Source organism: Artemia franciscana, chromosome 4, assembly GCF_032884065.1.
Source record: "Artemia franciscana chromosome 4, ASM3288406v1, whole genome shotgun sequence".
NCBI classification, from domain to species: Eukaryota; Metazoa; Arthropoda; class Branchiopoda; order Anostraca; family Artemiidae; genus Artemia; species Artemia franciscana.
In genome coordinates, this window is record NC_088866.1 from 45,566,472 (window position 1) to 45,580,453 (window position 13,982).

At 36.0% G+C, this 13,982-nt stretch overlaps 1 protein-coding gene across 1 annotated transcript in view; it reads right to left on the reverse strand.

Moving 5' to 3' along the window:
* The window catches only part of LOC136026487 (GMP synthase [glutamine-hydrolyzing]-like), a 130,082-nt gene that overhangs the window by 105,768 nt on the left and 10,332 nt on the right, over window positions 1-13,982 (reverse strand). The window lies entirely within an intron of this gene.

Sequence of the window (13,982 nt, forward strand, 5' to 3'; positions counted from 1 at the left end):
CAGAGCTCAGAAATCACTATTTTATCTTCTTGCAATTTAACTCCTAAAATCAAAATATCTCCTGAAAGAAATCTGAGTAGTTCAAGATACAAAAGATTACATACAATTCATGTAAAAACTAACAATAAGGTAAGCCAACTTGAGTTCCCAAATAATAACTCAGAATATGTAGATTGTTTGTGGCTCAAGATAAAACCTTTGGTTGGCTATTTTGCTTTAAGTTACATCTATAGAAATTCTAATACGCCAAATTGCCTCCATTTTTATGAGGCAATAGCGAAAATGATCAGTTTCCTACAAGTACAAGAGCCTGATACTGCGGGAGACTAACATGCTAGAGGTTACATGGGAAGACGACCATGCTACATCTCAACTAATTCAGGACCCTGTGCTCTTAAGTATATCTTAGCATGTGCTCTTAAATCTAATTAAATAAAAAATAAGTTTTTTTTACTGAAGGTAATGAGCGACATTAAAACTTGGAACGAACAGAATTTTTTCTGTAAATGAAAGGGACTGTCCCCTCCTCATCACCCTGCTCTTTACACTAAAGTTTTTATTGTTTTAAAAAGTAGAGTTGTGAGAAAAAGTCAAACTTTAGCTTAAAGAGCGGGGCATTGAGGATGCGACAGCCCCTTTCATATACAGAAATACTTGACTATATGATGCAGGTAGTAAATTGGACTCTATCTATTCGATTGCAAACACTTGTAGCGCTCTATTGATTGTTAAAATACTGGATTATAGGATGCAGGTGGCAAAATAATGGTATAATCGTTCAAATCGGCTTTCTGTGTAAACGGAAAAAGTTTCCACTTTTCTTTTCACGATCTAGTGCAGCAACAAATAAAAAGATCTTAATAGCTAGATGACAGCCAAAGGACAAAAAAATCCCGGTATTCAGGTAGGAATAGACTTAAGATGGAGCCATGGGGAAAAAACGTCTTCATTTTGAAGTCCTAGGTACTTTAAGAGAGTTCTGAATGTTATTTCTGGAAAAAAAACTTGTTTTTATTTAATTACTGATTGTTTTTTAAATAATGTCGGGAAATCCAGCTCCCGCTCCATGGAAAATTTCCTTCCCCCACGAGAAATTTCTCTATAGAAGATTCTCCCGCGTAACTTAAATTAGTAACTTATTTGCGGAACTAATTTTGAAAGGCATAACAACAGAACGACAAAAGAGGTCGAAACTATTTTTATGAGAATGAAAGTCACAATTTCTCAAATGACTGAAATGAATGAAAGAAAAGATCTTTAAAAGAAATACGCAATAGTTTACGCTCATTTTAAGTTTCAATGTTATTTCTTACATTCAACTTGTTTCGTTGTTCAATAACAACCACAAACCAAAGACATATAATATCTTTGGTTTATTATTACATAAAAATAATAGTTATGAAGCTGCTTAAAATAAAATTAAATGCTAAGATTGACCGTAAAATAACACAGATAAATTATTGCTTATATCGGCCATTATTTAACAAAATCCAAACTTGGCGTAAAGAGCAAGGTATTGGCGAGGGTGTAAACTTCATCATATATGTAATATGAGAGAATTTGCCCCCCTCCCGTAAATACCTCGATCTTTACGCTAAAATTCGAATTTTGCTCCAATTTTTTTTTATAAGAACCACCCCTGAATCACAAAGGCCCTTTAATTAGAATAAATAGCTCTTTTGAAATTATTACAAAAACTTTAGCGTAAAGAGCGAGGTATTGACAAGGGTACAAACCCCCTCATGTACGTAATAGTTTCTGTTCGTTTAAAGTTTTTGATGTTATTCCTTACTTCAGTAGAAAAAAATTCGTTTTTTTTTTTCATTTGATTTCTGAATGTTTTTTTTAAATAATGTTGGGAAATCCAGCGTCCCTTCATGGAAATTCTTTTCCCCGAGAAAAAATTCCTCCATGGAAAGATTCTCCCACGTAACAAAATCCCTGCCCTCCCCCCTACCAGAAAATATCCCAAAATGAAAATTCCTGTATACTTACCAATAACCAATAATATATGTAAACAATAGGCAAAGTTCATAACTTGCAACCCTCCCCCAAACGACTGTGGGGGATTAAGTCGTCCTCAAAGACATGGGTATTAGATATTTCGACTGTCATGAACGAAAGAGCTGTCTCAAAATTTTTATCCAGTGACCTTTGGAAAAAATGAGCGTGGGAGGGTCCTAGTTATCTTCCACTTTTTTTGTCACTTCAGAAGGGAGCTAGAACTCTTAATTTCCGTTTAAATGAGTCCATTTTCGAAAATCTAGGACCACTGAGTCGATATTTTTTCACTCCTGGAAAAAATAAAATAAAACACTCATGAGGTTTCTAGGAGCTAGAAACCTCCATAGTAGGGTTCTCTGATACACTGAATGTGACGGTATGATTTTCATTAAAATTCCATGACTTTCACGGGTTGTTTCCTCCTTTTTTTGAAAATAAGGCCAATTTTATCAGGCTCGTAGCTTTTGATGGGTGGGACTAAACTTAATGAAAATTATATGTTTGAATTCAGCGTAAAAATCAAATTCTTTTGATGTATCTATTGGTATCGAAATTCCGTTTTTTAGAGTTTCGGTTACTGTTGAGCCGGATTGCTCCTAACTTACAATTCGTTACCACGAACTGTTTGAAAACTTGACATCCGTTAAGTGTTAAAACTGCATATTTACATCGAAAGTCTTTTGCATTGAAAATCAAGTTCCATGATTTTCCCAATTCTGCAACACGTTTATGGTTCTGCAAGTTTTCACTTAACCAATCTTAAGAATTAAATAAAAAAACAAGTTACTTTAACTGCAAGTAAGGAGCGAAATTAAAACTTAAAACATAATTTATTCCTATGTGAAAGGGGTTGTCCCCTCCTCAACGCCCCGCTCTTTATGCTAAAGTTTGACTCTTTCTCACAACTCTACTTTTTAAAATAATAAAAACATTAGAGTAAAGAGCGTGAAGTTGAGGAGGGGACAACCCCTTTCATATACAGAATAATTTCTGTTCGTTTTAAGAGTTAATGTCGCTCCTAACTTGCAGTTAAAAAACTTTGTTTCTTCTATTTCATTTTTGAACATTTTTGAATTAATGCACGTTTTGATTTTGGCTCACCGCACTTGAATAATTAAAATGAAATTTGCAAATTAATTTCTTTTTTTTGCTAAATGGCTTTCTCAGTTTTGATCAGACAATTTTGAAGAAAAAAAAGGGGGTGAGGGAGGAGGTCTAGTTGCCCTCCAATTTTCTGTTACTTAAAAAGGCAACTAGAACTTTTCATTTTTTACGAACGTTTTTATTAGTAGTAAATATACGTAGCTTGACGTCAATAATTTCTTAGACCATACTGCTTTTCCATTTACGAATAATTCGTAAATTGAGAAAGGGAGCCTTTCTCAATTTCCCGTTGAGAAAGGCTCCCGGAGGTGGGGCCGAAATAATCGGAGTATTTTTATTTTTTGTTAGTTAAAGTGTAGTTTTTATTTTATTTTGTTGTCACTGCTTTATTTAAAAAAATTAAACCCGTTTTTTCTTCAATTATTTGTTTCGTATACGTAGCTTACGAATGAACTTACGTAACGAACCTCTATATTTGTATATTTTTATTACATATATGAGGAGGTCCACCCCCCCCCCCGTCAATACATCGCTCTTGACACTAAAGCTTGAATTTTGTCCCAATTCTTTCATATTGACCCCTGAATCACAAAGGCCGTAGAATAATTGGTTGAAATTGGTAAAAATACTTTTGCGTACAAAGAGCGAGGTATTGAGGAGGAGACGAACCCCCTTATATTCGAAATAATTTCTGTTCGTTTTAAGTTTTAAGGCTGCTCCTTACTTCCAGCTGAACATTTTTTTATTTATTTTCTCATTATTTTTTTAATGTTTTTCATTCTTTTAATTTCTGATTTTTTTTAATAATGCTAGAAAATCCTGCGCCCCCTTTCAGGGAAATTCTCTTCCCTCATGATATATTCTTCCATGGAAAGATCATCCCATGTAACCCCCTCCCCCACCACCCACCCCTTCAACACGAAAAAGTCCCCCCTGAAAACGTCTGTACACTTCCCAATAACCATTACTATATTTAAACAATGGTTAAAGTTCGTAACTTGGAGCTCCTCCCCCCGGGACTGTGGGAGATGTCGACCCCAAAGACATAGTTATTAGGTTCTTCGACTATGCTGAACAAAATGGCTATCTCATAATTTTGATCCGGTGACTTTGGGAAAAAGGCCCACCAATTTTTTTGGTCACGTAAAAAGGGCACTAGAGCTTTTAATTTCCGTTAGACTGAGCCCTCTTGCGACATTCTATGACCACCGGGTTGATATGATCGCCCCTGGGAAAAAAAAACAGCAAAAAAAAACAAATAAACACGCATCCGTGATCTGTCTTCTGGCAAAAAAATACAAAATTCCACATTTTTGTAGATAAAAGCTTGAAACTTATACAGTAGGGTTTCACAATTAAACTGTAAACCAAATTTGGCGCCATCTGACTTTCCTTATTGCCTAAACTTCAAGAAAAGTTGAAAGGCGTCCATTTTAATAGCAATTAGGAAGCAATACAAACAGCAAAAACATGACTCATGATAGGGTTTCAGATTTCTTCATAAAGATCTAAAAGAATGCAAGCTCCATCTGGAGAGGTGCATCAACCTTGGTAGAGCTTACAGTGAAAAATAAAACCATTGTAACAAAATATTTAAGACAAATAGCAAAACCTGGGATTTTTTTTAGTACCCCCTCATACATATCAAACAGTGGGAACGAACTGTAGTAAGGAGCGACCCGGCTCAATAGTAAACGAAACTCTAAATAACGGAATTTTGATGCTAAAATATACGTCAAAAGAATCGGATTTTCATGCTGATTTTAAATATATAAGTTTCATAAAATTTGGTCTTTGTCATCAAAAGTTACGAGCCTGAGAAAATTTGTCTTATTTTAGAAAATAGGGGAAAACACCCCCTAAAAGTCACAGAATCTTAACGAAAAACACACCATCGCATTCAGCGTATCAGTGAACCCTATAGCAAAATTTTCAAGCTCCTATCTACAAAAATGTGGAATTTCGTATTTTTTGCCAGAAGACAAATCACGGGTGCGTGTTTTTTTTTTTTTTTTTTTTTTTTTCCAGGGGTCATCATATCGAACAAGTGGTCCTAGAATGTTGCAAGAGGGATCATTCTAACGGAAATGAAAAGTTCTAGTGCCCTTTTTAAGTGACCAAAAATTGGAGGGCACCTAGGCCTCCTCCCACGCTCATTTTTTCTCCAAAGTCAACAGATCAAAATTTTGAGATAGCCATTTTGTTCCGCATAGTCAAAAACCATAATAACTATGTCTTTGGGAATGACTTACTCCCCCACAGTCCCTGGGGGAGGGGCTGCAAGTTACAAACTTCGACCAGTGTTTACAAATAATAATGGTTATTGGGAAGTGTACAGTCGTTTTCAGGGGGCGTTGACGAAGAGCGGGCGTTGACGAGGGAACAGCCCCTTTCATATACAGAGTAATTTCTGTTCGCTTTAAGTTTTAATGTCGCTCCTTACTTTCAGCTAAAAAAAACTTGTTTTTCTTTGTTTAATTTCTGAACGTTTTTGAATTAATACATGTATTGATTTTGGCTCTCCGCACATGAATAATTAAAACGAAATTTGCATGTTAATTTATTTTTTGGCTAAATGGCTTTCTCATAGTTTTGATCAGATGATTTTGAGAAAAAAAGAGAGCGAGGGAGGCCTAGTTACCCTCCAATTTTTTGGTTACTTAAAAAGGCAACTAGAACTTTCAATTTTTTACGAACGTTTTAATTAGTAAAAATATACTTAAATTACGAATTAACTTACGTAAAGACCTTCTATGTTCGTATGTTTTTACTTCGTATACGATGGGGTTCGTCCCCTCGTCAATACCTCACTCTTTACACAAAAGCTTAAATTTTGTCCCAATTCCTTAAGAATGACCCCAGAATCCCAAAGGCCGTAGAATAAACAGTTGAAATTACTAAAAATACTTTAGCGTAAAGAGCGAGGTATTAGGAGGAGGTGAGCCTCTCATATTCGTAATAATTTCTGTACGTTTTAAGTTTTAATGCTGCCCCTTACTTTCAGTTGAAAAAACCTCTTCATATTTATTTTTTCATTTTTTTTAATGCTAGAAAATCCAGCCCCCCTTCATGGAAATTATCTTCCCCCATGACAAATCACTCCATGGAAAGTTCTCCCACATAACCTACACCCCTCAGCCCCTCCCCCTAACCAAAAAATCCCCCTGAAAACGTCTGTACACTTCCCAATAACCATTACTATATGTGAACACTGGTCAGAGTTTGTAACTTGCAGCCCCCCCCCCCCACGGGGACTGTGGGGAAGTAGGTCGTCCCCAAAGACACAGTGATTACGTTTTTCGACTATGCTGAATAAAATGGCTATCTCAGAATGTTGATCCGGTGACTTTGGGAAAAAATGAGTGTGGGAGGGGTTAAGGTGCCCTCCAATTTTTGGCCCCTTAAAAAGGGCACTAGAACTCTTGATTTCTTTTAGAATGAGCCCTCTCGCGACAGTCTAGGACCACTGGGTCGATACGATCATTCCTGAAAAAAACACACAAACAAACAAACAAATAAACACATATCCGTGACCTGTCTTGTGGCAAAAAATACAAAATTCCACATTTTTGTAGATAGCAGCTTGAGACTTCTGCTGTAGGGTGCTCTGATACGCTGAATCTGATGGTGTGATTTTCATTAAGACTTTGTCACTTTTTAGGGGTTTTTCTCCCTATTTTCTAAAATAAGGCAAGTTTTCTCAGGCTCGTAAATTTTGATGGGTAAAATTAAACTTGATGAAACTTATATATTTAAAATAAGCACTGAATTGCGATTCTTTTGATGGTATAATAATTCCGTTTTTTTGTAGTTTCGGTTACTATTGAGCCGGGTCACTCCTTACTATAGTTCGTTACCATGAACTGTTTGATGACCCTTGAATCACAAAGGCCGTAGAATAAATAGTTGAAATTGCTAAAATATACTTTAGCGTAAAGATTGAAGTATTGTGGAGGAGACGAACCCCCTTATATACGCAATAATTTCTGTTCGTTTAGGTTCTAATGCTGCTCCTTACTTCCACCAGAAAAAACTTTTTTTTATTTACTTTCTCATTGGTTTTTTTTAATAATGCTAGAAAATCCTGCAACCCCTTCACGGAAATTTTCTTCCCTCATGATAAATTCCTCCATGGAAAGATCCTCCCACGTAACCCATCCCCCTGATCCCTCTTTAACGTGAAAAAGTCCCCCTGAAAACGTTTGTACATGTCCCAATAACCATTACCATATGTAAACAATGGTCAAAGTTTGTAATTTGCAGCCCATCCCCCGGTGACTGTGGGGGATTAAGTCGTCCCGAATGACATAATTATTAGGTTTTTCGACTATGCTGAACAAAATGGTTATCTCAAAATTTTGATCCAGTGACTTTGGGAAAAATGAGGGTAGGAGAGGGCCTAGGTGCCCTCCAATTTTTTGGTCACTTAAAAAGGGCACTAGAACTTTTAATTTCCGTTAGAATGATCCCTCTTGCCATATTCTAGGAACACTGGGTCGATACGATCACCCATGGGGAAAAGAAAAAAAAACAAAAAACAAATAAATACGCATCTGTGATCTGTCTTCTGGGGAAAAAATACAAAATTCCACATTTTTGTAGATAGAAGCTCGAAACTTCTACAATAGGGGTTTTCTGATACGCTGAATCTGATGGTGTGATTTTCGTTTAAGATTCTTTGACTTTTAAGGGGGTGTTTCCCCCTATTTCCTAAAATAAGGCAAATTTTCTCAGGATCGTAGCTTTTGATGGGTAAGACTAAACTTGATGAAACTTATATATTTAAAATCAGCATTAAAATGCAATTTTAATACTGATTTTAACGAACCCGAAACGAGTTCAGGTTTGTTACCACGAACTGTTTGATAGTATTAATAGGAATAGTGGTAGTGCCAGTAACAGTAGTAGTATTAACATATTTCCTTTTGGTCAGTAAAACATCCCTCTAATGAAGTCCTGGAATATTTCAAATTAAAAATTTTGCCTCATTGCTCTTAACCTTACAAGTAGTTGTGGCAGAAGTAGTAGTAATAGTACCAGTAAATGTAGCAGTAACAGTAGTATTAGCAGTAGAGTCCACATATTGCCTTTTTGTGAAGATGATCTTCCCCTTTAAGCATTTTCTGAAAATTTATGATTTTTGAGCTATTGATAACAAAATGGCAATCTTGCAATTCCAATTGAATGCATTTCAGGAAAAGAAGATGTCAGGGAGGGGGGAGCTAGCTACTCTCTATCATGTTTGAATCTTAAAAGGGAACTAAAACTATACATTTCCAATCGAATGAGTCTCTTCTAAAGTTCACATGACAACCCCTTCCATAAAAACCTTGTATACCCTAACCCTATGGCATAACTTACAGCCCTTACCTCCAGACTCTGGGGGATTCTGTCAGCCCCAAAGACCTTACTATATGATCTTGGACTATTTTTGAATTAAGGGCTATGTCCAAAATGTCTATTGAATACATTTGTGGAAAATCTTACCGAGGGGTGGGAGCTACCCTCGATCAATTTGACTCTAAAACAAGGCACTAACATCTCTAGTTTACAATCCATTGAGCCCCCTCCAGAGCTTATAAGACCACCCTTTCCATAAAAACCTTATATGCCCTTGGGGCATAACTTACAATCTTTGCGCTGAGAGCTGGAGGGGTTGTCATCCTCAAAGACGTAATTTCCAGACCTTTCAACCATGCTGAACAAGAGAGATATCTCAAAACTTTGATTAGACGTGTTTTGTGAACCCTCTAATCACTTTTAACTATTAAAAAAGGCACAAGCCCTTTCAATTTCCTATTGAATGAGATTTTTTGGAGTTTCTACAACAACAAATGGCCATATAAAAAAATTCTATCAGATACATATCAGGCAAATACAAGGTGGGGGGGGTATCCGCCCTTCGATCACTGAATATTAAAAGGGCACGAAAACTTATGATTACCATTCCAAAGAACTCCCTCCAAAGTTTATGCGAACAACCTTTCTACAAAAACCTTGTATACCCCCTACAGCATAAATTGCTACCCTTACCCTGATGACTGTGGGGGTGCCCTCCATAAAGATATAGTTTCCTGACCTTTTAACTACGCTGAACAAAATGACTATCTCAAAATTTTGATTACACTATGTGTTTGAGGAAATGGTGGGCCTAGGCGGGAAGGAGGGGGGGGGGGAGGTAGTTGCCCCCTAATCACTTTCGACTATTAAGAAGGGCACTAGCCCTTTCAATTTCTAATCGAATGAGCCCTTTCTGAAGTTTCAAAGAAAACTCCTCAGATCCAAAGTGCCGTGGTCTAAATAAAATAAATAAATAAATAATAATAATAATAATAATAATAATAATAATAATAATAATAATAATAATAATAATAACAATAACAATAATAAATAATACATTGTACCCAGACTGCTCTTTACTTACACTATTGCATAGGCTATGATTGGGAAAAAGTATCTGTCCCCAGATTTTATTCTTCTTTCCTCCCTCCCCCCCTAGATTCTGAAAAATACCTTTTTAGGAGAGTATTTTCATTGAAAAATGCTTATTCTGTTTGTTTGTTTTTTTAAGAAACTTACCAGATGACAAAGTTGCATCTCCTAAATTTTACAAAATACATTCCTCCTCCCCCTCAATTTTTAACATAACAGCCCACTACAAACTGACCTTATAATGCTTACAACATGAAATTCGACCTAACTTCTTGAACTCAACATTGGTAAGTGCAGTAATCCACTTTTGGTTCTCACAACCAAAAACTATATATTTTCTATAAAAAAGGATAATAAAATAAATCAACATTCTTACAGCATCAGAAGAAAAATACCTTGGCATCATTATTGATGATAAATTCAGATTCACGTCACTGACAGATCCAAGGGGGGCAAGGGGGACCCCGTACCCCCCTGCCCCAAGATTTTTTCTGGCGCCCTCGTTCCTCGTTTTTTTCTGTTTTGCACTGTTTTTTTAAATAAATCTGTAAATTTGGTCAATTATTGGTGCCCTTGTCACATCCCCCCCCCCAAGATTTTGCTTATTGGTGCCCTTGTCACATTGCCCCCCTCCCAAAAGATTTTGCTTAGGATCCCCCTGGTTCACATTCTACAACCAATACATTGTCAGCACTGCTAAAAAATTTATCAAACAGTTCGTGGTAACGAACTGTAGTAAGGAGCGACCCGGCTCAATAGTAACCAAAACTCTAAAAAATGGAATTTTGACACCAATAGCTACATCAAAAGAATCGCATTTTAATGCTGATTTTAAATATATAAGTTTCATCAAGTTAGTTTTACCCATCAAAAGTTACGAGCCTGAGAAAATTTGCGTTATTTTAGAAAATAGGGGAATCATAGGCGTATCAGAGAACCCCGCTGAAGAAGTTTCAAGCTCCTATCTACAAAAATGTGGAATTTTGTATTTTTTGCCAGAAGGCAGATCACGGATGCGTGTTTATTTGTTTGTTTGTTATTTTTTGTTTTGTTTTTTCCAGGGGTGATCGTATCGACCCAATTGTCCTAGAATGTCGCGAGAGGGCTCATTCAAACGGAAATGAAAAGTTCTAGTGCCCTTTTTAAGTGACCAAAAAAATTGGAGGGCACCTAGGCCCCTTCCCACGCTAATTATTTTCCCAAAGTCAACAGATCAAAACCCCTGCCCGACCGATCAAACCTCAAGTCAACACCCTGCTCTTTACGCTAAAGTTTTTTACTGTTTTAAAAAGAAGAATTGAGAGAAAGAGTCAAACTTTAGCGTAAAGAGCGGGGCGTTGATGAGGAAGCAGCTCCTTTCATATACGAAGTAATTTCTGTTCGTTTTAAGTTTTAATGTCGCTCCTTACTTTCAGTTAAAAAATTTGTTTTTTTTATTTAATTACATTCAAGAGAACCATAGCCAGCAGATTAAAGAAAGTTGTTAATAAACTCTATAAAGCTTTCACAACCATAACTGCCAATTATGGGCAGAATTCAGCTCAAAAGAAAAAGAGCTTCATTCGTTCCACATAGTATCTGTTTGGAATAATTTATAGAAAATTTAATGAACCCTCCTTTCACTCTTTGCCAAAATCCTGGATCCACGACAGTTCATTTCTACTCTTTAGAAGATGAAGGAAAGTTGTATATAGATAATCGCATACAGGCATACATATAATCGCATATATAATCGCATATATAATCGCATACATAATCGCAAATTTGCGTACAGGGGAACCAAGAAAATCAGCAGGAAATTATCTAAGGACCATTCTACCCAAAGTACTCATTTTACAAATGATGAATACATTATACCTTACTGAAATTAATCATACAATTTTTATAATCTGTACAATTAAATTGTATGACTTAGGCCTCTTGATTCCACATCCCCTCCCCATCCCCAGGCTTGCATATAGAAACAAGCTGTAACTTCTTAACCCATTTTTAGTTTTTGGGCTTGTTAATAATTAAATGTTAACCACTACAAATCATCAAGCTCAAATTATGACTTTTCTAATTTTAAATCTTACTAAACAAACATAAATGGTGCTTGCTTTCCACAAAATTTGTTATTTAAGCAGAAAAACAAAAATCCAGAAAAGTCAGAATGATAATATAACCCTCCTATATTGCTTTGGGTAAGAGATTGCATAACAACGCGTCTGCAATGTCTGCTAAGCTAAATGCCATAATCATGGCATTAGAGTACCTAATGAATTATGAATTTATGATTATTAATTTACAAGATATTATAGTTTATTCTGACTCTTTATCAAGCCTAGAGCTGTTTTCTTCAGCTTCTCAGTATAAGATGGACACATAGACACATTTCATTGTCTTAGGATTATTGATAATCTTGCTTCAGGAGACATAAGAACTTATTTCCAGTATGTCCCAAGCCACTCTGATATAAGTGGTTACAATAAGGCAGATTAAATTGCAAAAAATGCTTTGAACAGCCAAGTGGGAGACCAATCCCCATTAGAGATATCTATCGCTGGAGACTACCAGAGGTACAGTTAAATAAGAATAATCCAATCATATCACCTTTCCCCAAAAAGCACCTTTCTAAGATCTATCATAGAATCTGTTCTTGCTCAAACAGGCTAAATTTTCAGGCATTTTCATGTCAGTTCCCTTATTCAAGTGGCGAAGTTCCCTCTTCCCCCCTTTGCAGGTCTTGTAATATTAAAAATGAAACAATTGACCGTTGCCTATTTGAATGTAATATGCTTACGTCTGCACAGTTTACCCTGCAATGTAAGCTGTTAGAATGCTTCAAACTCCACAAAATCTCACTATCAGCCAAGAGTCTAGCTGACCATACCGGCACACAGAGCTCAGAAATCACCATTTATCTTCTTATATCTCAACTCCTAGAATCAAAAGATCTCCTGAAAGAAACCTGGGCAGATTCAAGATAAATAAGAAATCACCTATTCAGCAGCTCTGATCATCTCACAGAGTGAGTCAAAAGGAAAAGGGCTGAATAGTCCTGACTGAAAAGCCCGCGTTTTCTGATATAAAAGAATGATTAAAAATCAAAAATAAAACAAACTAAACTACTTTCGTGATATCCCAGTGCAGCTTGTCTTTAGGCTATTGAACTTAGAGATTTTATATGACTTAAAAGAAAGTGTTAGTGGTAGACAAGTTGTAAACAAAACATGCTAATAAGATAAAGCTAGTATTGTTAGATTCCTCATTTTATTTACTTTCCAAATATCATGGTAGCCTTTCTCACAAATCCCCTCTTTCAATGGTCCTAGATATAGCCCTAGGACCAAAACCAGATACAAAATCATTACTCCAAGAATAATTGATACAGCAACAAAATATGCAACTTGAGCTACTTTCTTTACATCCCAAGACACCTTTTCTTTGGGCTATTGAACTTAGCGATTTTATGTGACCAGGTTACAAGCTATAACAATAGGCTATTCTTTGACTATATTATCAAAAGTAAATCAATGTTTAGATTCCAAGTGTCTCTATTGATTGTCAAATCTGATAAAATGTGTTTGTTATTTTCTTTTCAATCTTCATGCCTACTTCATAAGACTCTATAACTCCAGCAATTTCTAAATGTTTAAAAATGTTAGGGATGATTGAAAATATGTTCAATCAAAGCTGAATCAAAAGTGTTGGGAGGTTTTCTAAATCTGAAAGTTTTCTCCATAGAAATACTCTGTTTAATAAATTATTTCTGGAATTGATGATGAGTATAACAAATGCAACATATACCGAAATGATACTTCAAGCTCCATAGCCTAGACTACAGCAAGTCTAACCTCTCCCAGAATTTAGGAGGTTGACCAGATGTTAAATATCCCATTCTGAAAAGTGGTTTTCAGATTTTGCTGAAACCTGGTAGAGGTAAAGCAGAGAAACCTGAATTAGCTGTGGATTCTTCCCCATGAGTGCCTGCTTACACAAGACTTTAATTGCAACGTACACTTTTTGTGTCATTACCCATGGCAATTCTTTTTCTTTATTTTTTTTTCTAAAGGTTTTGAAAGAGCTTTTTTTACCTGTGCCCACTCTAATGTTTAAGAAGGTCATCCTTCGACAAAGCTGCACTCAGGGGGAGAGGAGGCTTTCAGGGTTGGGACACCTTCCCCAAATTTTTTTTCCAACTTGAAAAAAACATAACAAAATGCATAGGAGCAAATGTTTGATGTGTTATTACAATTCCCCTCCCCCAAAAAAGAATCCTGAATACACCCTTGTTCTCCCATGAGTACCGACTTCAATCAAAACAATCTGATTGTCTTCAACCTACATCTTTCAATGTCAGTGTCCTATGTTGTTTTAGTAATCTTCTAGTTTTTGTTAAAAGAGATGTTACTGATAGGTAGCATAAAACTATTTCTGTGTACTATGATTGGGTGCATCAA